Below are 22,159 nucleotides of genomic sequence, written 5' to 3'. Positions count from 1 at the left end.
ATTCTTTTAAATGATACACACATACTTCTCTTACCAGGCTGGACAAGGAGAAGATAAAGGTTAGTTGCCTATCTGGAGCCAGGATCTGCAATATCATGCACACATTCAAAACACAGCATCACAGGTACCAATATGATTCTGTCATAGTTCCTGTGGGTGTAAATGACCTCAGGCGTACCTCATTGAGCTATATGAAAACAGACATTGTAGATCTCATTGAATATGAAATTTACAGACAGTTACATTTCTTGTACTGAACAACATTTTACCTTCACCAAGGATGATGCACAGTATGAACAGAAATGACTGATTTTAATAATTGGCTTTGTTTCTGGTTTCACTGCAAGGAAGTCCAATATCTATCAGTGTCAGAGGACATGGTTAACTGACCACTTTGCTTTACAATAATGGTCTGCACCTGTACCCCTGGGATATTGGCTAAAACATTATCCATCCCCTTATTGTCTTTTGAGGCAATGTTACTGCTAAATGCTAGGAGGCTAAACAAGAAACCCTACACCCTACAATCTCTCCTCATTCTGGAGAATACAGACATCTGTGCTGTTACTGAGACTTGGTTTAAAGCTGCAGAAAGTATTCCAGCAGTGAAAGGCTGCAGTGTCTTCCACACATTTAGACCAACAGCAGCGCAAACAGGAGCTAAAGGTAGGGATATCTCAATCTACACTAGCAGCAAATACAACTCCAGGTTGGTTAAGCAAGATGATGCCCTGGAGTTCCTTTATGTCTCTATAGACAAAGCTTTCTACCATGTCCTGGTTAGCTAGAGGTCAGATTCTATGACCCAAGAACTAGACCTACTGGAGAATTTCCCCTTGATCTCTTTAGTAATGGGTGCTAACCATAAAAAAAAAAAAATATATATATATATATATATATATATATATATATACATATACAGACTTATATAGGTTTACTATTGAAATTTAGAATCATCTTCAGTTGACCGTGCAAAATGTCAACCCGAAATGCTGAATACGAAATTTTGAATAGGAAACCAAAGCGAAAATGAATACATTGACAACCATGGTTCAATGTATTCAACATAGAAGGAGGTGATGGCACTCACCTCCTGCTATGCACTTTAATGCACCATTGAACTCTATAGTGAACGGTACATTATTTCTAGTATTCTGCAGGAAGGGGCTATGCCCCCTGTACCCTCTACACCCCATGAACATTAAATATACCAACTCTGACATTGCACTACAGTGAGGAAATGGGTTAATTCCCTGTTCCTCACTGAAGTGCAACCTCCCTTCACATTGTCCATAAGTAACTTATCAAACAGTTGATTGTACCATGCATCTCGATCATATGTGCTCAACCTGTTTTGGTTCAATTAAGTGCCCCTTGGAAACCGTGGACTCCACCTTTGGATTTTTGACTAGATGCCATCCGTGTAAGTCATAGCAGAACACACACACACACACACACACACACACACACTATATACATACATATATATATATATATATATATATATATATATATATATACATATACACACATCAGACAGGAGGCCCCATGGACTATGATGTTTGCAGATAACACTGTGATCTGTAGTGACAGTAGGGACCTGGTTGAGAAGTCCCTGGAGAGGTGGAGATATGCTCTAGAGAGGAGAGGAATGAAGGTCAGCAGGACTAAGACAGAATATATGTGTGTGAAAGAGAGGGAGGACAGAAGAATGGTTAGAATGCAGGGAGTAGAGTTGATGAAGGTGGATGAGTTTAAGTACTTAGGATCAACAGTTCAGAGTAATGGTGAGTGTTGAAGAGAGGTGAAGAAGAGAGTACAGGCAGGGTGGAATGGGTGGAAAACAGTGTCAGGAGTGATGTGTGATAGATGAGTAGTAGTAGTAGTAGTACATGTGATATGTAAGGGCTACAAGAGGGTAGTGAGACCAGCTATGTTGTATGGGTTAGAGACAGTGGCATTGACAAAAAGGCAAGAGTCAGAGCTGGAATTGGCAGAGTTAAAGATGTTAAGATTTTCACTGAGTGTGACAAGGATGGACAGGATTAGGAATCAGTATATTAGAGGTCAGCTCAGTTTGGATGGTTTGGAGACAAAGTCAGAGAGGTGAGATTGCGTTGGTTTGGACATGTGCTGAGGAGAGATGCTGGGTATATTGGAAAAAAAGGATGCTAAGGATGGAGCTGCCAGGTAAGAGGAAATGTGGAAGGCCTAAGATAAGGCTTATGGATGTGGTGAGAGAGGACATGCAGGTGGTTGGTGTGACAGAGCAAGATGTGGAGGACAGGAAAAAATGTAAACAGATGATCTGCTGTGGCAATCCCTAACAGGAACAGCTGAAAGAGAAGAAGAATATATATACACACACACACACATATATATATATATGTCAGAGAGAGAGAGAGAGAGAGATAAGCAGTGGTTGTATTGGAACCATTTTATGTATTTATCTTTTACCTTTGGGTTCTCTGTGTGATGCTGAAATGCTTTTTGGATATGTTTGCATTTTATGAAAGAAATGGATGTGACAAGAGAATAGAAAAGGAAAGATTATATGATGTGAGAGTGCTGAGTTAGAAAACAGGTGTGCAGTAGTGGAGATGATAATGGAGAGGTGGAGTGTAGTGATGCCTGGTATGTTGTATTATAAGCAAGTAGTGCTACATGAAGAATGCTAGATGTTTAGAAGTAGAATTATTCTAGTGGATTAGCTAGAGGGATGGCAGATTTTATGTTTAAAGAGAAGGTGTGGCTAATGTGTAAGAAAGAGAACAAAAACTAGTGCAAGTAGCTGTGAGATGGTTGATTCTGTTTTGGAGGTGGGTGAGGTCGGGATAGTATAAATGCAGTTGATGTGGGGGTGCGTGGGAAATGAAGGTAGAGTAAAAGAGTGGTGTGAGCCAGAGGACAGTGCGAATGGAGTGGAAAACATTCTGTTCAGATGGATTTATGAGAGCTGACTGTGAAAAACTAATTGTACACCTGTGTTGAGGTGAAGTAAGGGCCAGCAATTGGGAGAAAAAAATTCTACAGATAGCATAAGGAAGAATATAAAGTGTGATGTCAGCTGTACGTCTCTTCAGACAAGCTGCAGCCAACAAGTGTGGTTGATGCAGTTCAGCTGCAATCTGGAATTAGCTATTGTAAGATTTTTAGATTGCACTACAACAGAAAAGATGGGTAACAGGGAGAACCTACAGTGAAGGATGAGAAAAGGCAGCAGTGGTTAGAGTTTTAATGATTATGCCTTATGCTGGTGTGCCACAGGAAAAAAAGGAGGGATGTATTACTGTCTTTTAAAGACAGCAGTTAGGGAGAATAAAAACAGATATAGGGGAATTTGGCAAGGGCCCATTATTATTTGTCTAAGAAAAGTGAGAGACACTGGACTGAAACTATGGGCCTTGTCCCATAGTTTGCTGCATTCTTCAGTAAAAGGCTGGTCAGACTTCAGCGAAGGTCACTTTAGTATTATTAATTTGTTCGAAAACAATTTTGTGATTTGGTGGCTTACATTTAATCAAAATAACATATTCCTGTATAACCTTAATTTGCTAGATAAAGATCAATTAGATCTACATGCATTGTTGGTTTGAAATGCACTTTGATGTTTGATTCAAGAACTGGCCATGGACTTCGGTGCGAGCTATATTCTGATATGTCTGGGACATGGGAAGTGCATTTTCTTTGAGTTAAAAAATTTGCTGATGTAGTCAGGTAGGGCAGTGTTGATGGGTTGGACTGCAAGGGAGAAGATATTGTTATTAGCAGATGTGCAGAACTGATTGCTGAAACTGTAGTGCAGCATACAGGAGTGCTGCATTCCTAAATGTGTTGCCTTTGGAAAGTAGAGGACAGTGGAAGACTAACTGTTTCTAGAAAAGTTATGTGACAAATGAAGGAAATAAAATATTCCTGCGTCCAAGCAATGTCAGATCCCAGAAGCACCTAGAAGCAGGGAGATGAAGATACTGCTGTAATGTGCATTCAGAGGTCTTTGTCCATGAAGAAGATTAATAGTAGGTTAGGCAGCCTAGAACATTGAGACAATGCTTATTACCATATCGGTAACAGCAGTATTACGTAGTATGTCAAGTAATACACAAGTATCTCTACATGTCTAGTTTAAGCTTACACATCTTTGTAATTGCATATGCATAACATCAGTGTTATGCTACACAGTCAGAGTGCACTAACCATAAAAAGTAAATAACTCCAAAAGTAATGAAATAAACTGATACGAGAAATTAGGACTATAACTGACTGATGCAATAGCTGCTTTGTTACAAATAACTAGAGACTAGCACTCTCTGAAACAGAAACAGTAAAGAAAAAGCCATGCTATGCCTACAGCTCACTTAATAAGTGCTTGCATATATTATCATTCAGGCTTCCAAAGTAGTTCAGCTGTTGTTAACAGCTGTTCTATGAAACAGTAAATAAAAAAACAAACAAAAACAGTAAAACAGCTGTGTTTTACAAACTGTATAACAGATGAACGGTTGATTAAATATAGTTTAAGGCTACCAGATTAGTTAATTTGTTTTTAACAACTACAGCATCACGGTCATGCTTAAATGAATATACAGAAAAGGAGATCAGCAACTTATTTACTCTGCTTACAGGAGCATTCTCTGCAGAGGAACACTAAAATGCATGTAAATAATGCTGCATATATGTAAATAACTTTTTGGGACCACAGTCTAACATTATATCTGAAGGATGACACAGTCAGGAGTAGAGCACCTCCTTATGCTATACTGCATTTTCAACAATCCATTTACCTGGTGTGAGAATTGAACCTGCAGCCTTCTTTACCAAAAGTGCATGTGCTACATGTTGTGCCACCACCCCTGTTTTCTGCAATGTTTTAACTATGTTAATGCTTCTTACTCTGGTTTAAGTCATACTGTGGAAATTATTCTACTGTAACTATTAGTATACATTTTTTTCCTGAGACCCTGACTGAAAAGAGTCAATAGATCAGCTCATTTATCTGGTTATCAAATTGTAAATAAATAAAATAAACATTACAGAAAAATAAAATGAAACTGAATTACTTGTGATTTCTACCACTCAGGCTGTCATACTTACAGATTTAATAAGTGGCCAGTGAATACATATTCAGAGAGGTTTATGGAATTTTATTATGGTGCATCAGTCATGTGAAAGGAAGTGCACTATTACAAAGTGTAAACAGATCTTACCCTGATGCAGCACTTGTCACTTTTTACTGCTGCACTACTTAAATGTAGATGGCAAATGGAATATAATTGCTGATATCAGTATAATTATTCAGTCATGTTAAAGTAAGAGTAGTGCTACGAAGACGGGTATAGTTACAGCGCTAACATACAAATTCTTGTCACTATTTACTTTTGCAGTACTTAAAGACAGAAGGTTTACAACATTGTATTACAGGGATTAAGTTATCTGGTCATAAGTAAATGCAGCATTATGAGGATAAATAACGATGGAATATAAACAGACATGAGCCTTAACAAGAACTTGTTAGTACCAGCTCATGACATTATTTATTGCAAGATAATTACATTAAGTCAGTGACAGATTAATGTTCTTGAATAGGAATGTTACTGTTCTCATTTTTGTGCCTTTGAAATAAAGGCATTTGCTATTTAACACTTATGAGACATTTTCTTGTCTCCCCAAAAAAGGGGATCTAACCCTATCAAAGAACTTTACTCAGCCTTTTCCACCCCCACTAGCACAACCTTATAATGTGTTCTTGTTGAGCTTTCTTTGCCTGCTTGCTCCCCTTTTTTAACTGTACTGTCTTTCCCTTTCTAACCTTAAAAAAAAAAACATAACAGGGCACCCATCTAAGAACATCCTCAGAGTGAATACATGCCTTTAAAAAGTTATGCTAAGCTGTGGGACATGGGACTAAGCTATAGCCAGTAGAAAATCTCGTGGAAAGTTCTTGACATATCTGTACAACGTCACATTCATTCTCACAAGGTGAAGAGACAGCATTCATGAATGTATGCACTCAAGGACTTTTCCACACATAACTAAGCTTGTTTCAACTCACTTTACACCTATAAAGATCTGTGAGACTGTAAAGGGCATTTCGGCAAGGGACTGAGAAGTTCTGCAGCCAGAGCCCCTTGTTTGCACTTGCCTCATTTAAATACAGGCATAGTGGCATGATTCACAGATTCCTGTTATGCATTTGTGAAATGTAGGATTATAAATAAGATCTAGAAGAATAATAAAATGTGGAGATTTTAGTACTAAGAAGAACCACAGTACTAACCAATGTTTTAGGACTGGGTAAAGGCTGTCTACAGCCACCTTTCAGTAGAAAGCACAGCAGTATAATTTTTTTCTGCTTCTCCCTTTAAGGGTTGCCAGATCACCGGTCCACAGACTGATAGGCAGTGGATTTTTTTTTTCTACAACAGTTTCAAAGGTAATTCTGCTGGATTCACTGACAACCCCAATGTAGAAATAACCATGCATAATCTCATTTTAAGACAAATGGAACATTTTAACCAGACACAAATTTAAAAGGACCGAGTCTGGAATATTATAAGTGTAGATCAATGTGTGTGTATATACCTTTAAGAAGCTATCCAAGGGCTTGCACAAGAATCTAAATACTGAGTATGTGCAAGTCTGCCATTTTGTAGTAAGCTGTTGAGATGTAAGCATGTATGTATATAACATACTGTATGTCTTGTAAACCAATTTGTTTATATTTTATAAATGCTGCTATCCATCCTGATGTATTTCTGTGTATTAAAGCATCTAAATGAAACATCCTGCCTGCTTGTCATCTATGTAGAGAGGGATGAGCAACATGGTGTCAGAAGTGCCATGTCTAAAGGGACATGAGGCTAGAAGAAGAATGGCAAAAAACAATTCATTGCCAGAAAGAGTTCCCAAGTCTGGGAGGCACCCAGTTGGCATTGGAGGAATATATAGCAGTGAATCATCCCTACTGCATGCATAATTTAAAAACAGGTCAGAAACGACTTTCAGATATTAAAACTTGCTCAAAACTATTTTTTGTGTGCAAAATATGAAACGAGGCATACAGAACACTCTAAACGATATTCACATAGACTATGTCCGATACTTATAAAAATATTCAATTTACTGAAGATGTTTGAAATAAAATCTGAATTGCAAAAAATGAATAAAATATGAAGAAATGACCGCATTTCCACTAAGCACATATTTTTTGTATTAATTAAAGATATCCAAGTTATCAAAAGTGTATAAAGTGTTCATATGTTTGCGCAGTACTACAGTAAAATTGTTTCACAAAATGCAGTCATTACAGAGCGTATTTCCCAAAGTACAGTATTTCAAAGAGTTTGTTGTGCATTTGAATGTTATCACAAGTTCAGAGAACAGTTTCACAAAAGAAACGTATGGTGTCAGTAAAACTAGTAATCAAAAAATGAAACACCTTGGACTCACAGAATGTGGCAAACACAGCTTTAATAGTCACAGTCCAACAAAACACAAAGCATGAGACGACCACATTCTGTGAGTCCAAGGTGCTTCGTTTTTTGATTCACAGAACAGTTTGTTCATACATAAATACAAGGGCCATATTTTTCAGTGTGTTTGTACATACTTTGTGGGCATGACAGACAGATTTTAAAAACCCAGTGCACTTCTGTTTGACAATAATACGGCAGAGAACTGGAGAGTGTTTGAGCAACAATATGATATTATCATACAGGCTGCATTTTCTGATAATGATAACCATACAAAGGCATTTATTCTGCTTAATTGAGCTGTGTCAGAAGCTATTGAAAGGGAGTGTTCATTTGTGTATGCACCTGCTGTCTATGCAGGAGAGAGGGAGGGAAAACTATCATATTGTTGTACAAGCTGAGTCAAGGGAGGACCCCAAGTGCTTAAAATGTAAATTTAAAGAAAAGTGTAACCCCAAGACAAATGTTAGAATGGAAAGGCACTTATTTTACATAGGGATCAAAAGCCTGGTGAAACTTTTGCAGCATATATAAGTGACTTGAGAAAAAAGGCTAAAATATGCAGATTTGGTGATTTAAGGGATGAAGAACAGACTTATGTGCGGTATTAAAGATGATACTGTGAGAAAGATTTTGCTTCATGACAGTGATTTAACTTTGAATACGGCCATTGGGATATGTCATATATATGAACTCACAGAAAGGTGCACACATATGCTTACAAATGAGAATAGCTCTAGAAGGCACAGTGACAAAACTCATTTTGATAGTATGTAGCACGTGGTTAAAAGAAACAGGCCCAAGCACATGGCAGCAACTATAGTCCCTGCAGCACCCACTAGTAAACCCCAATGTTTTCTAGCAAGTTCCAGAGTTTGCACAGTCTCAGTGAAGCATAAGAGTGAGTCAGCAAACTCAAAGCATGGGCCCAACCCAGTTGCATTGTCAACTGTTGTAATTGTGGTGGAAATCACGAATATAAAAGGGAAAAATGTTTAGCTTTTGGTCAACAATGCCACTAATGCAATACATGGAATAATTTCAAAAGGTTTTGTACATCAAAAGGCCCACATTCTTTTATTAAAAGGGAACTAGAGAGCTGCAACCCTACTCTTTATGTTGATGGTGTGTCAGTGCTTTGTGAAACAGTCAATGCAGTAGATTTAAGGGCAAAGAATGAAGTATTTTGTACTTTTCAGATAAATGGCAAACCCACAGAGCTCAAAGTTGACACAGGTTCCAAGTGCATTGTTATGTCAGCAGAAATATTTGTTAGTGTGTGTCAGGGTGAAAGGCTTGATTTGGCAAGGTGTGCAAAGCTTGTTGCTTGTGGAGGTGAAGAAATTCATACTGAAGGCTCAGCAGTGCTTTCATGTTACTCTGCTGGGAGAAGCTAAGACTTGTTATTTTATGTGGTCAAGAGGCATGTCCAGCCATTATTAGGGGTCAGAGACAGTTTGAAAATGGGACTGCTTTCACTTAATAAGTCCATAATGTTAGCTTGAAAGACCACTACTCTAATTTCACCCAGTGCATTTTTTCAACCTATGCTGATCTCTGTGAAGACAAACTAGGGAAGCTTCCAGTTGTGTACTCCATGAAGTTAGACCCAGATGTCAGTCCAGTTATCAGGCCAGCTGGAGAAGTTCCAATAGCCATGCAGGACAGAGTCAAAGCTGAGTTGGATAAAATGGTTTGACAAGGTGTGATTTGTCCAGTTTCAGAACCAACTGAATGGGTATCTTCCATGGTAATAGCTCATAAGAAAAGCTCAGATGACATCAGAATATGTATTGATCCACAAGATTTGAACAAAGCACTAAATAGACCTCATCATTCAAAGCAAACAGTCAAAGAAGTTGCAGCATTTATGCAAAATGCCACTGTTTTTTTTCTGTCTTAGATGCAAAGAGTTCATTTTGACAAATTCAGCTTGACAAGAAATCATCATTGCTCACTACTTTCATTACTCCGTTTGGTAGGTACAGATTTTTGAGAATGCCATTTGAAATAAATTCTACAAGTGAAGTCTTTCAGAGTGCAATGTAGAAGTAGATGACATAATAGCAGGAGGTAATGGTGAATCTGAGCATGACAGAAATCTCAGAAAAGTTCTGGAAAGGGCACGTCAAGTGAATCTTAAGCTCAGTCCACAGAAATGCAAAGACAGGCTACAAGGGGTTACTTATGTTGGCCATGTATTTTCTAGTTCAGGCCTATGACCAAACCCTTCAAAGCAAACAGCGATTCTTGAGATGCCAGCTCCAGACAATGTTCAAGCTCTACAATGTTTTTCTTGACATGGTTAACTATCTAGGCAAGTTCATAACATACTTAAGCCAACTATCAGCACCACTCAGAGAGCTAATACATAAAGATGAATCCTGGTCTTGGTTAGAGCAACACCAAAGAGCATTGGATGTCCTAAAAAACAGAACTGCTAGTCCACCAACTCTCAGATACTATGATGTTCACAAGCCAGTTACTCTTTCATGTGATGCTTCAAAATTTGGTCTTGGTGCAGTCATTCAACAAGAGGGTCAACATGTTGCCTATGCATCGAAAATTTTTACCCAAACTGAAATGTAGTATGTTCAGATAGAGAAAGAGCTTTTGGCAATTGTGTTTGCATGTTCAAAGTTCCATGATTATGTTTATGGTAGATCTATCCAGATCAAAACAGACCACCAATCTCTAGTCACTATCTTAAGAAAGCCTATGCATTCAGCTCCAGCCAGATTGCAACATATGATGCTAAGAGTGCAAACGTGTAATTTCACTCTTGCCTGCAAGAAAGACAAACTTCTTTATCTTGCTGATACATTATTCAGAGCACATAGAAACACCACAGAACAGCATGAGAATAAGAACCTTGATTTTGAAGTCTTGGAGGTGAGAAATTTTTCTTCCACACATCTTGATGAGCTGAGAGATCACACAGCCACAGATTCAGTTTTACAAAGGCTCAACCACTTTATCAATCAAGGATGGCAGCCAAAGCAATCTAGTTTACCTCAAGAAGTGCAACCTTATTTTCCATACAGAGATGAGATTTTGTCTGACAAAGGTATCATTATGAAAGGTTCTAAAGCAGTTGTTCCAAAGTCCTTGCAACAAGAATACATTACTATCTTGCATCATGGTCATGAAGGAACTGACTCTACCAAAAGAAGGGCAAGAGGTCTAGTATTTTGGCCTTCTATGTAACCAGACATTGACAGAGCACTTTTATCTTGTTCTGTGTGTAACAGTACAAAGTCACATCATCAGAAAGAACCACTTCAGCTAAACCAGATTCCTGAAGTACCTTAGTCAACAATAGCCGCTGACAGTTTCGAGGTGAATGGTCAACATTATTTAGTGTTAGTAGACTCTTACTCCAATTGGTTCAAGATTGACATACTTCCCAACCTAGCATCCAGAATTGTCATTATTAAGATGAAACATCATTTTGCAGTCCACGGTAGTCTGCACAAAGTTATTTCTGACAATGGCATGCAGTTTACATGCCAACAGATTTGCTGAAGAATGGGACTTTACTCCTGTCACAAACAGGCCCGAGTATCCATGACCTAATGGTTTGGCAGAATGTGCAGTTCAGAATTCAAAACAGTTACTAGCGAAATAAAAACGAGACAATAGTGATGTTTTCCTGAATCTCTTGAATCTCAGAAACATTCCTCATGATATGGTTCATCTGCCCAGAGACTTCTGTCAGGACAAACCAGAACCACATTACCAATCAGTATTCGATTGTTGGTTTCTTATGTCAAGAACAACAGGTCAGTGAAAACCAATCTGTCGAAGAAAAGTTTAACCCAGAAGTCCTACTATGATAAGACCAGCAAACTGCTCAATTCATTACGAGAAGGAGACGTGGTAACGATGCAAATGTCCAAAGGTTATGATCAGATTGGTGCTGTGAAGAATATTTGCCCAGAGCTGAGATAGTACATTGTGGAATCAAAAGGCACAGAGTTTAGGCAGAATCTGAAACATTTGAGACCAGTGCCCAAGCCTATACAATAGCACATAGCCTGTGAGAAAGACTCTGTCTCAGAGTGAGTTGTCAGGTGTTCCAATTCCAGAGGAAGATCCAGAGAATATCCTCATTCCAGTGACGAATCCAGGAGTTCCTGATACAAGTTGTTCACAGAAGACTGTCCGTGTTGCTAAATTCCATCCAGATTTTTATGTTATGTGATCTGGTTGCATCTCCATACCATGTAACAGATACACGGCAAGTTGGACATGAACATTGTGTTTGTTTCTAATGTTTATAATAATGCATGTCTAACTCTAATGTTGTTTTAATCAGGGCAATCTTTTTGAGAGGAAGGATGTAGATCAATGTGTGTGTATGTATCTTTAAGAAGCTATCCAAGGGCTTACACAAGTGAATAAATACTGTGCATGTGTGAGCCTGACTGCCATTTTGTAGTAAGCTGTTGAGCTGTAAGCATGTATGTATGCAAAGTCTGTCTGTTAATCATTTTTTTTTTATATTTTATGAGGCTGCTAGCCATCCTGATGTGTTTCTATGTATTAAAGCATCTAAACAAAATACCCCGCCTGCTTGTCATCTATGTTAGAGAGGGACAAGCAACAATAAATATGCAAGCTTGGAACAAACAAGAGGTAAAGCAAAGAAGGGAGATTTCCTCAGCCTGTAGTAAGTTAACAGGGCAGACATAACAGTGAATGCCACTCAGTGCTGTATTTCCTGAGTATATCATTGCTCATCTGCTAGATGTTTATTTTTGTTTTGAAAATACTCTACATTTCATATTTTCCTGCTTAAATTAAGAGTAGTACATTATCTTTCAAAGTAGCTCGGTCAGTTTTGTTCAAAGTCTACTTTAAAAGAAAGTAAGCTTTGTTAAGTTGTATTATGTAAAGTCAACTGTCCTTATGCAATGTAATTTTTCATATATGTACAGCTAATTATAAAATGAAGAAGCCTATCACTCTTAAGTATTTTTGACTCACAGTTCTGAACCTCAAAAAGCACCATAGCTTGATCAATCTTTGTCCAGAAAATGATTTGCACTGTTCCTTCAAGATGCAGATTGTAAGGCACTTTGTTGTAAACTGTTGAGACCTAAATATCTCTGTGGATGGTGAAATGCAAAGCTGAAATGGAAGGAAATTAGTACTTTGGATACTGTCTCCCAGGAACATTAGTTCAATTGGTAGCTAGACCATCTCTAAATGAAGTATAGAAACAAGACAACATTCTGCCGAAGCTCTAACCTAAAATTACTGTTAGGATCTAATGGCAGGTGGTGTTTTATCTATGAGAGTCTAGTAGTGTGCTTTGAAACATTGCCCTATTTATGAGCTTAGCTAGAGAATTGTCACCACAGAAAATACAAAAGGATAAACTATTTTTAAACATGAAGAAAAAACTATCTGACAACAGACCCACAAATAGTACACAGCATGAGACTCAGACCCTGCCTGATGCAGTCCAGTCCATTCAACTGCCTGAACAATGAAATTTTCAAACATTTTAAAACTGCACCCGAATTTTATACCTATTCTGTGGGTATGAGGGCTTATATTAATTGAGCCCTTACATGTTGTTTTTCACTATATACTGCACAAAAAGGCAGCCAAAACAATTTAAATCATGAAGCATGCTGTCATACGCTGTTATAGAATGAATAGAGCAATCCAACAAGGAACGTTTCAAGATTTACACTAGCTCATGTATCACAGTATTTATCTGAGGAACAATGTTTGTTTCTGTATATTTCATTTCTTTTCATAATTTTCTGCTAGATTATTTATTGCACTGTTCTTCAGAATGTGAACTGCATAAGGAATTCATAACACTGAGACTGTGTAACTCTGCATTTTTTTCTAATGGATGATACAAGCAAAAGTCGACTCTTGTTAGCATAAAAAACAGCCAACAAGACTGCCATTTCAAGTGCTTTTAAGAGCAAATGCAGAACTATTACAACCTGTGCAAAGCATACAGGCATTCATGACTCGTGTTTTTAAAATGGAAAAAAAATAAAAATGGAACAAATAGGCTTTAAGCCACGTTACTTTTATATGTTTCAAATATAAATTAAGTTGTTGATCCATATTTTCATAGGGTATGTAACAAACTCCTACACAAACTCATTTAACCACCTTACTTCTGTGATGTACACGTGGTTTGACTGAATGAGTTGATTCTAAATATATGTAGGCTGGACAACAAGAAGCTGAATTCCCTTTGCTGTTAATTTGCATATTGTGACACCTGTCCAAGCACGCAAGTGAAAATGTTACTTTTGAAGAGAAATGCCTGTGGCAATGACCATTTCAATGGAAATTCGTGATTTTCTTTGGAACAGATCCTGTAAACTGTCCTAGCATTAACATTCACAATTTGTCAAACATTTATTTGCCCACTTAAAAGACTAAATGAACACAGATATTTTATAGGAGTTTCAGGTAACATCTATCAAATTACATGCATGTTAATTTAAGTGGTAAAGGCAATGTAGTTAAATAAGCAAAAATATATACCTATATAAAATAATATATCTATTCTGCAGCATTTCTGATGAATTTGCAGCCCTGAATGCATTTTGGGGCACAGTATAGCTTAATTCCAATGTAATACACAAACTATGACAAAATATCATTTACAAATTATGAAACAGAAGCACAGAAACCATACTGTTTAACAAAGTTTCATATTTATTTTACCTGCTTTTGAAAAAGGTATACACTGTAAAATATGATAAATAATTATGAGTTCTACTTTTCACATCTTGTGGGATTTCCATTAGAAATATAAAAAGAATTGAAACTTACCACGTGGTTACCAATAAATTCTGCTGGTATTAGGTAGCAGGAAAATGTGGCTGGCTCTTCATGTAATCCATTGTTTCAGTAATTTCTGTGTAGTATACAGTTGCTAACAGCCAAATATTAGCCACTCGAGCACGTTGTCTAACATACTGTTGCTGTGCCTTCCAACTACCTCCTCAACTCTGGCTCAGTTTTGACAGCTGAAAAAACATTTCCAAAAATTAAGATAGAAGGCTGCTACATTTTCTTCAATCTGCAGGTGGCCTCATACCTCAAAGTGGTGAATTCATAGACATGCATACATAAAAACACACACACACACACACACACACACACACACACACACACACACACACACACACACACACACGTGAAAAATATATCTTTACTGTATATTAATACATTTTACACCTTTATATATAATACTGTCAATCCGTCATGTCTACTAAAGTATGTCAACAAAACAGATGTCATCTTTAAAGAAAGTTGACTTTTTTAAGCACTTTCATATAGACTGTTTTCTAAACAAGGATCCAATTGTTTTCTACTCAGTTCACCAATATATAGGAAAACATAATGATTTTCTCCAATACTAAGCTTTCAGAAGATTATCAATGGTCTTTGTACTTTAGTTTCAGAGTAGATTGCTTAATTATGTTTAGATGGAGCATGATATGAGCTTACCCCATTTTCTGGTTGAACACAGAAGCAGCTAAATTTTATGGTGTCTGTAGCATAATGCACTATGATAATTTGGACTTGAGATTCAAACCTATCAAAAAAAGTCAACCACCATTCAGGTCCCTTCCTATTTATCACATTTAGGAAGGGATTGCCATTTCACACTGCCCTGTAGTAAGTATTTGGCATCCAGAGCAGACTGTTTCATTCTGGGATGAAGAGAAAGTGAATCCTAAGTAGCTACCACACAGCAAAGTCAACATTCAGAAACATACTTTTGGAAAGGACTGAAGGTGTACAACTACATTAAGTTGTGGCATAGATAAAGTATAATGATGGCGGTCAGGGGTTGGTGGGCTTTTTTATGGTTAATTGGATACAATATGACTGCTACATCATTTCAGAAATTACTTAGCAAAATAAGGTGCCAAACCTTATTTGATGTCCAAGGTCTTTATATTGCTTTATGGAAAGTGTGCTTCATGGTCCACCAATGGGTTTACTCACCCTGCAGAAAGTTTTGCATTTTATTGAAGTAGGAAAAACAGAGTGCCGACATGAAAAGGAAAAGAAAGGGCAGGGATACCAGAGAAAGACAGTGAACTGTAAGCAAGGGAAACAACTGATAATGCAAAGCTGAATAAGAAAAGAAATCCAAAGCAATGCAGCATACCGCTAGGAATGATGTCACCTTGAGATGCATAGTACCTGAGAAAGTATCAGAGGTATTAGGTGATGGATTTATAGTACACAAGCCCCTTTCAGCATTATGCTACTTAATAAATGTTTAAGATACATATGGTGGTTTGTGTGGTCCTGTCAGGATTATGCCACATTAAAAAAGTTTAAAATGCATATGCAGGTTTGTGAGGACTTGTCACCACTGTGCCATATTACAAAAATGGAAGCTTTAATTAATTTGCTGATTTAACTCAGTGCTGAAGTCCTGGGGGGGGGGGGCAAAACTGCAGGATAAGAGTCATTATTGAACATCGCTCTTCTCCTTCAAACTTCTTTTTTTGCTGGTAGACATGGCGTCCTGCACCCCCAATGTGGGGGGCAAGCACCCCCAAAAAGGTATATATGCCAGCTCCGAGATTGACGTACCTCAGAAAAAGGGAATACTCTGAGAAATATCAATTTTTGACTTAGTATATATAAATCCAAATTTTTGGCCATTCCAACTCCATAGTTCATCACTTGTCCATAACACCATCATAGTAATGGGTGCTAATCCTAATGCTGGCTGTTTCCCTAACCCTACCCCTACTTACATTAATAAAAACATCCCTGTAACACTGCCACTACACAAGACACACTAGCACACACAAACATACACATTCACAGACTAAAATAGTACATCCGTTCCCTTACTTGACCCTGACCTATCAGTAAGGTACAACACACACACACATATACAACATTTATTGTTTACCTATCCCAGACTCTAACCTTAAGTTGCAAAAACATATAAACTCTCATTCTTACCCCTTCCAACTCCACTCACCTGTCTCGACTACCACTAACATTTATACCTCCTGGTTATCTGTACCTCAGACATTACTTAATACATCCTGCACTTGTCAACAAAATGTACATTCTACAAAATGCAAGGGAACTGCTCATATGTTTCTCTGGATTTTCATATTGGATTTTGATTATCATTTGCAATCAAAATCGAAAGCTAAAAAATAATTTTGCAAACAAAGTATATCATTCAGTGAAGACTATAGGATAATATGACTGAGATCCCTCCAGTGTGCCTTCAACCTAAGCTGAGTCTTGTGACTTTCACTCTAATCATTCCTATTGTTTAAGTACCCTCTACTGTAATTTATGTTTTTTCTCTGTCACTCTCTGCCTTGCACTTATGTCTTTTCTTGATCTGCAAGTTTCTTGCTTGTGGAAATAAATGTCATAATTACAACATGAAGCTGGATCTGTTTTAAACCAGTCATACAACGCATATAAATAGTATGTTCCTCATGCCTTCATCCTGACCAGCAATGCATGCTCATCCCTTTATCCAAACAGAATAGCAATCATGCCTACAGGGCACATTTGGTGATGTTCTCTTTTCACATTCAGTACAAGGATACAATATTGAATGATTTCCTCTGCCTCCAAGAAAATCACTGCATTTACCATATCATCCCTAGAATTTATCTCATGGAAGGGAAACAACCTAATACACTATTCATCCTTTTCTATAGAAATGATCATGCAATACCTGAGATGTTATAGAAATTACCATGCAATAACTGGGACTTAATCCCACAATATATCCTACACATGGCACTACCACAAGGGCTGACGAATAACTCAAATTTCCTTACAAATATTAATTTTTTTGTAAATGAGTAATGCAGAGGTGTTAAGTTCATCATAAAATTATATGCAATTTCTATTCACTTACAAGTTTTTTTTTTGTAAAACAGGGTAAATTGTAAGAAACGGATAGCAATACGTTGCACAACTTTATAAAAAATATATATGTGATTATTTCTGTATGGGAAGCAGGCATGAGCCATCAGAATTTAACTTTTGAGGATTCTACATTTTATTTATTCATTGATAGGAACATTGCTACTTTAACTTGTTCAAGAATGTTGTCCCTCACACTTCTGCTAATGAGATATTTACAGAGCTGATAACATTAAATGTCATTTACTTCATCTTGTATGTTTTGTGTACTGTTTAACTGCAAATAGTTGAAGCTCTACCGAGAATTAATTATGCATAAATAATAAATGAAGGCTGCCTTTTGTGCTGTTGTTTGCTGCCCACCCTTTAAATGTTTTGAACATATTATTCGCAATTTATGTTAGACGGGAACTATTGGTTGTTTTTTTTTCTAAATAATAGTACTATAGAGTTTTCATTTCCTAACTCTATCTGCTCCTTTGATGAAAGGATTAGCATACAAATATATTTGTTCTTATCCAGAGATACTGAGAGATATCAGGATTGTGAACTCTGGCTTTGAATATTGAACATGATATCCTGAGGAAGAAAATAATTATTTTTTTCTAAACTGTCTTGCATAGTTTAATTTCAGTTCATCAAAATAATATTGTTAAAAAGTGACTTATTGTTAAAAATGTGATCCACTTTCTTTTTGAAAGAACATTTTCTGTGGGGAGCCATCTCCCAACATCTTGTCCTACAGGGTGCTTTACTCCTTATACCCCAGAATTTAAAATTCATGTATATATATAATTTAACAGGTCATCACCTTGTTAATATACTATATGGTATTTATAGCATTCTAGAGATATACATAAACAACATTCAACATTATATGTTTAAAGTCACCCTTAAATTTTAGTCTACAGACAACAGATGAGGCATATATGTATCGTATTCAAACAGTTATTTGCCAAAAAGTATGAAGAATTTATGTGACTTGATTTGGGTACACAAGGAGGGGACTTAGTAAAGGCATCAGTACAAAGACATAACTGTTCTGTTGATAGACATGATTTTATTTTGATTTTAAAAAGCACAAGACAAAAAACTAATCCAGGAGATGGATCATATGTTGGCCCCCTCTCATGACATACATAGACTCATTTCTACAACTATTGGGAATTTGGAGTGGAAAAGTTCAGCTACAGCATGTCATCGATATATGTGGAAACTGAAGCACCTCAAGAAAACCTTTATGAACATGAAGAAGGATTATTTTTACATAAATCTTTTCTAGACCTAGATGGTTTCAGAAGTTGCAAACCAGTATCCGTACTTGGTTAATGGTTAAAGGTTTTTGCAAGACTAATAATGTCTCATTTTAACATATTTACCTTTTTCCTCAACCATCAATTTTTCTTCCTTTGTGACTTACATACTGGAAGCACCACAGAAAAGAAACATCACTGTAGTGAGTATTACATTAACTTCTAAAGATATGAGTTAGAAATATTAAACATTTTATTATAATTACCCGCTAGGTCTTATACCATTATATTACGCTACATATTATATATTGTTACTTGCCATTACATTAACACCTTACAATATGGATCAGGATAATTAAACATTTCATTATCAATATCCTCTGTTTCATATAGCATTGTATTACATCATCGATCATACAGTGTCAACTGTCCTCTGTTTCATATAGCATTGTATTACATCATCGATCATACAGTGTCAACTGTCCTCTGTTTCATATAGCATCGTATTACATCATCGATCATACAGTGTCAACTGTCCTCTGTTTCATATAGCATCGTATTACATCATCGATCATACAGTGTCAACTGTCCTCTGTTTCATATAGCATCGTATTACATCATCGATCATACAGTGTCAACTGTCCTCTGTTTCATATAGCATTGTATTACATCATCGATAATACAGTGTCAACTGTCCTCTGTTTCATATAGCATCGCATTACATCATCGATCATACAGTGTCAACTGTCCTCTGTTTCATATAGCATCGTATTACATCATCGATCATATAGTGTCAACTGTCATTACCAAGATCTTGATTACTAGATATTGGACTGGAGACTATGACCCTTGGACTATGGCCCTTGTCACTACCAAGTTACGTAACTCATTAAGTCGAGACAGATTTTTGTCCTTGAATGTACTTGCCTAATATATGGAGCTTTTCTCCCCAGGCGTCCACTGAAAATGTGATAAATCCTAGTTGAAACTTTCTGATAAACAAATAGAAATAAGTAAATAAATAAATAAATTACACAGCTGAACAATTTGCTCTGCTGCATGAAATCCTTACAATAGGAATTTCTGGGGAACAGCACATGGTTAATTAGCATAGGTTGTTTTCCCGAAATACGTCATTAAGATGTAGCTTGACCAAGAAGACAGCTCATAATGATGATTCTGCAGACCACATAAAATCACTCTCAATCAGAAAGAGCTACTGATAGGAGAAAAATGGACAGTTTTGTAGTTATCACTGGTGATTGCCCATTTTAAATCCTAGGGATATGACATTTTATTGAGAGGAACAGACATTTTCATTTTAAATGCCTAGATGGAACACACAGGAAGTTACAGGCAGAAGGCAATAAGAAATGAATGATTAACAACAGCATGTAAATTCATCTCATTCCTTCCTGATGAGATAACTTCATCATGACCTTGAAACTACTCATCAGTTCTAATCACTTGTTCTTTCCTGTGAAGTAGTGAGATGTTTTATAGTTAATGACATAATAAAAATTTGCACAAAGTAAAATTATATTGACAGAATAAAGGACGGGTATAATTTTTCTATTTCTTATTTATTTTCCTCATTTATTTACCTGGTACGCCTCCTGAGCAAAGTGTCTTTTTTGAGAAGCGTTCTGGGGGCACACTCTGGTTAAGTGATTTGCTTGAAGAATTATAAACCTGTTGGCATTGGCAATGCATACACTGTCGGCAATGCAGCTGCAATAAAAATGAAGCAGAGTAGCTTACATATGTTATAAGTGGCACAAAGTAAATCTATGTGGCATAAATGGGTAAAAATATATAGAGTAGTAAAGGTGATTAAATTAGGACTTGCCAAGACTATATTTCACATTCGGTTCCACTGAAAACATAATTAATGGAGCGATTCAAAAACACAGGTGAAAACACAAAACAAGTATTTCTGAAGAGGGGCACCCCCTATGCATTTCATGTTAGCTTTGCACCCCCCATCAGCCTGCTAGTCTACATATACTAACTCTAAGATCATACAACAGTGGGGAAAAGGGAAAAAAAATCCCTGATCACACTGTCATGCTGAACTCCTTTACCTGCTTTTTCTGGCTGGTACACTGAGATAAAAAACCACACATACATCCACACCGTCTCTCATTTATGCAAACTAAGTAGCCTAATCTGCACACACATAAACTACTCCAAAGACTCATAGCACAGGCAAACCACCCACACACAAAACCTTCTGCATGCGTGCACATGCACACACACACACACACACACACACACACACACACACACACACACACACACACACACACACACTCTTAATGACACCTTTGCAGCTTAAGTTCATCTCCACACCATATAATACATTGCTGATATGGTAATCAGTAAAGGAAGGTAATGATTCCTTTCTTGATTAAGCACCATCTCAACTAAATCAACTGCAAGTGACATCATGAGAGGCATCACGGAACACAGTACAAATAGGAGTCTGTGGAAAAAACAAAGTAAAAATGTAATGTCTTGACTGTAGGCATATCTCAGACAGACAGCTATTTAAAATAATAGCAATCATGAGTAACAGCACTGCAAGTAAACATACCAGATGAGAGCCTACATTGCCAAGCTAAACTGGGAATGCTTTATTTATTTATTTACTTAGTTATGTATTTGATATTTATTTACTGGGAAAGTCCAACTGACCCAGAATGAGCCCATTTTCTTTGGAGGCCCATTCAGAAAAGCTCCTAGATTATGACAAAAGATACAGAGTGGACTAATTTAGATGCCCAGTACATCAAAATCTATACACATAAGTTAAAATAACAAAACAATACAGTGGTTACATTCGGATGCAAGAAACACACAGTATAGATAAAATTCTAAGTTGGTTTAAGAGAGAAAAACTTGGTCATAGAGGAGGAAATCAGTGAAAAAAGCTGCATGGAAAGAAACAAATAAGTTAAACTGTTGTGTGCAAAGATAGAAAGACAAAAAGGGAGGGAAATCAACTGACGCCATTTAAGGTACAAGTTCACAGCTCTAGTAGCGAGATCTTCTACAGTAAGATGACAAGCGATAAAGATGTAAATGAAAGGAATAGAGATAAGCAATGTAAAGCAGAGTAAAAACATATATATTTAGCCAGGGTTAGAGCAGTAGCAGATCCAAGTTTTAGACAGACATTCTTTAAGTCAGAATTTGAAGGATGAATGATTTTGGTTTGCTCTGATAATTAAAGGAATGATATTCCACATTTTTCCTAAAGAAAAAGTACAGGCTTTGGCCGGCTGATTTGATAGGTTGAGGCTCTGTGAGAAGCTATTTATTTTCTGATCTTAGAGATCATTTGGGAATATAGTTTTGAAACATTGTACTAAGAAAAAGGCAGGCCATATGTCTACAGATGATTTTATGAGCCATTTTAAGTTGAAGGTAAGTAAGCTAATTGAGAGTCTGAAGAAGTATACAATGTATGATGTATAGAATATTTGCATTAGTGGCACATTTAGCAATTTTATT

The 22,159-nt window shown here is 36.9% G+C and overlaps 1 protein-coding gene across 5 annotated transcripts in view; it reads right to left on the bottom strand.

Moving 5' to 3' along the window:
- The window catches only part of CHRM3 (cholinergic receptor muscarinic 3), a 3,548,735-nt gene that overhangs the window by 1,736,654 nt on the left and 1,789,922 nt on the right, over positions 1 to 22,159 (bottom strand). For 4 of the 5 annotated variants that reach the window (XM_044059170.1, XM_044059184.1, XM_044059192.1 and 1 more), the window contains 2 exons: positions 20,248 to 20,374; positions 14,289 to 14,485 (listed from right to left, as the gene is read on the bottom strand). The gene's annotated coding sequence lies outside the window, so the exon portion shown is untranslated. The remainder of the gene's footprint in view (positions 1 to 14,288; positions 14,486 to 20,247; positions 20,375 to 22,159) is intronic. The other variant, XM_044059177.1, reaches the window with a different exon arrangement.

The sequence above is a fragment of the Protopterus annectens genome, chromosome 1.part2 (genome assembly GCF_019279795.1).
Source record: "Protopterus annectens isolate FY-2018-M chromosome 1.part2, PAN1.0, whole genome shotgun sequence".
Taxonomy (NCBI): Eukaryota; Metazoa; Chordata; order Ceratodontiformes; family Protopteridae; genus Protopterus; species Protopterus annectens.
The sequence above is the reverse complement of the archived record's forward strand: the minus strand, read 5'-3'. Positions and strand labels throughout refer to the sequence as shown.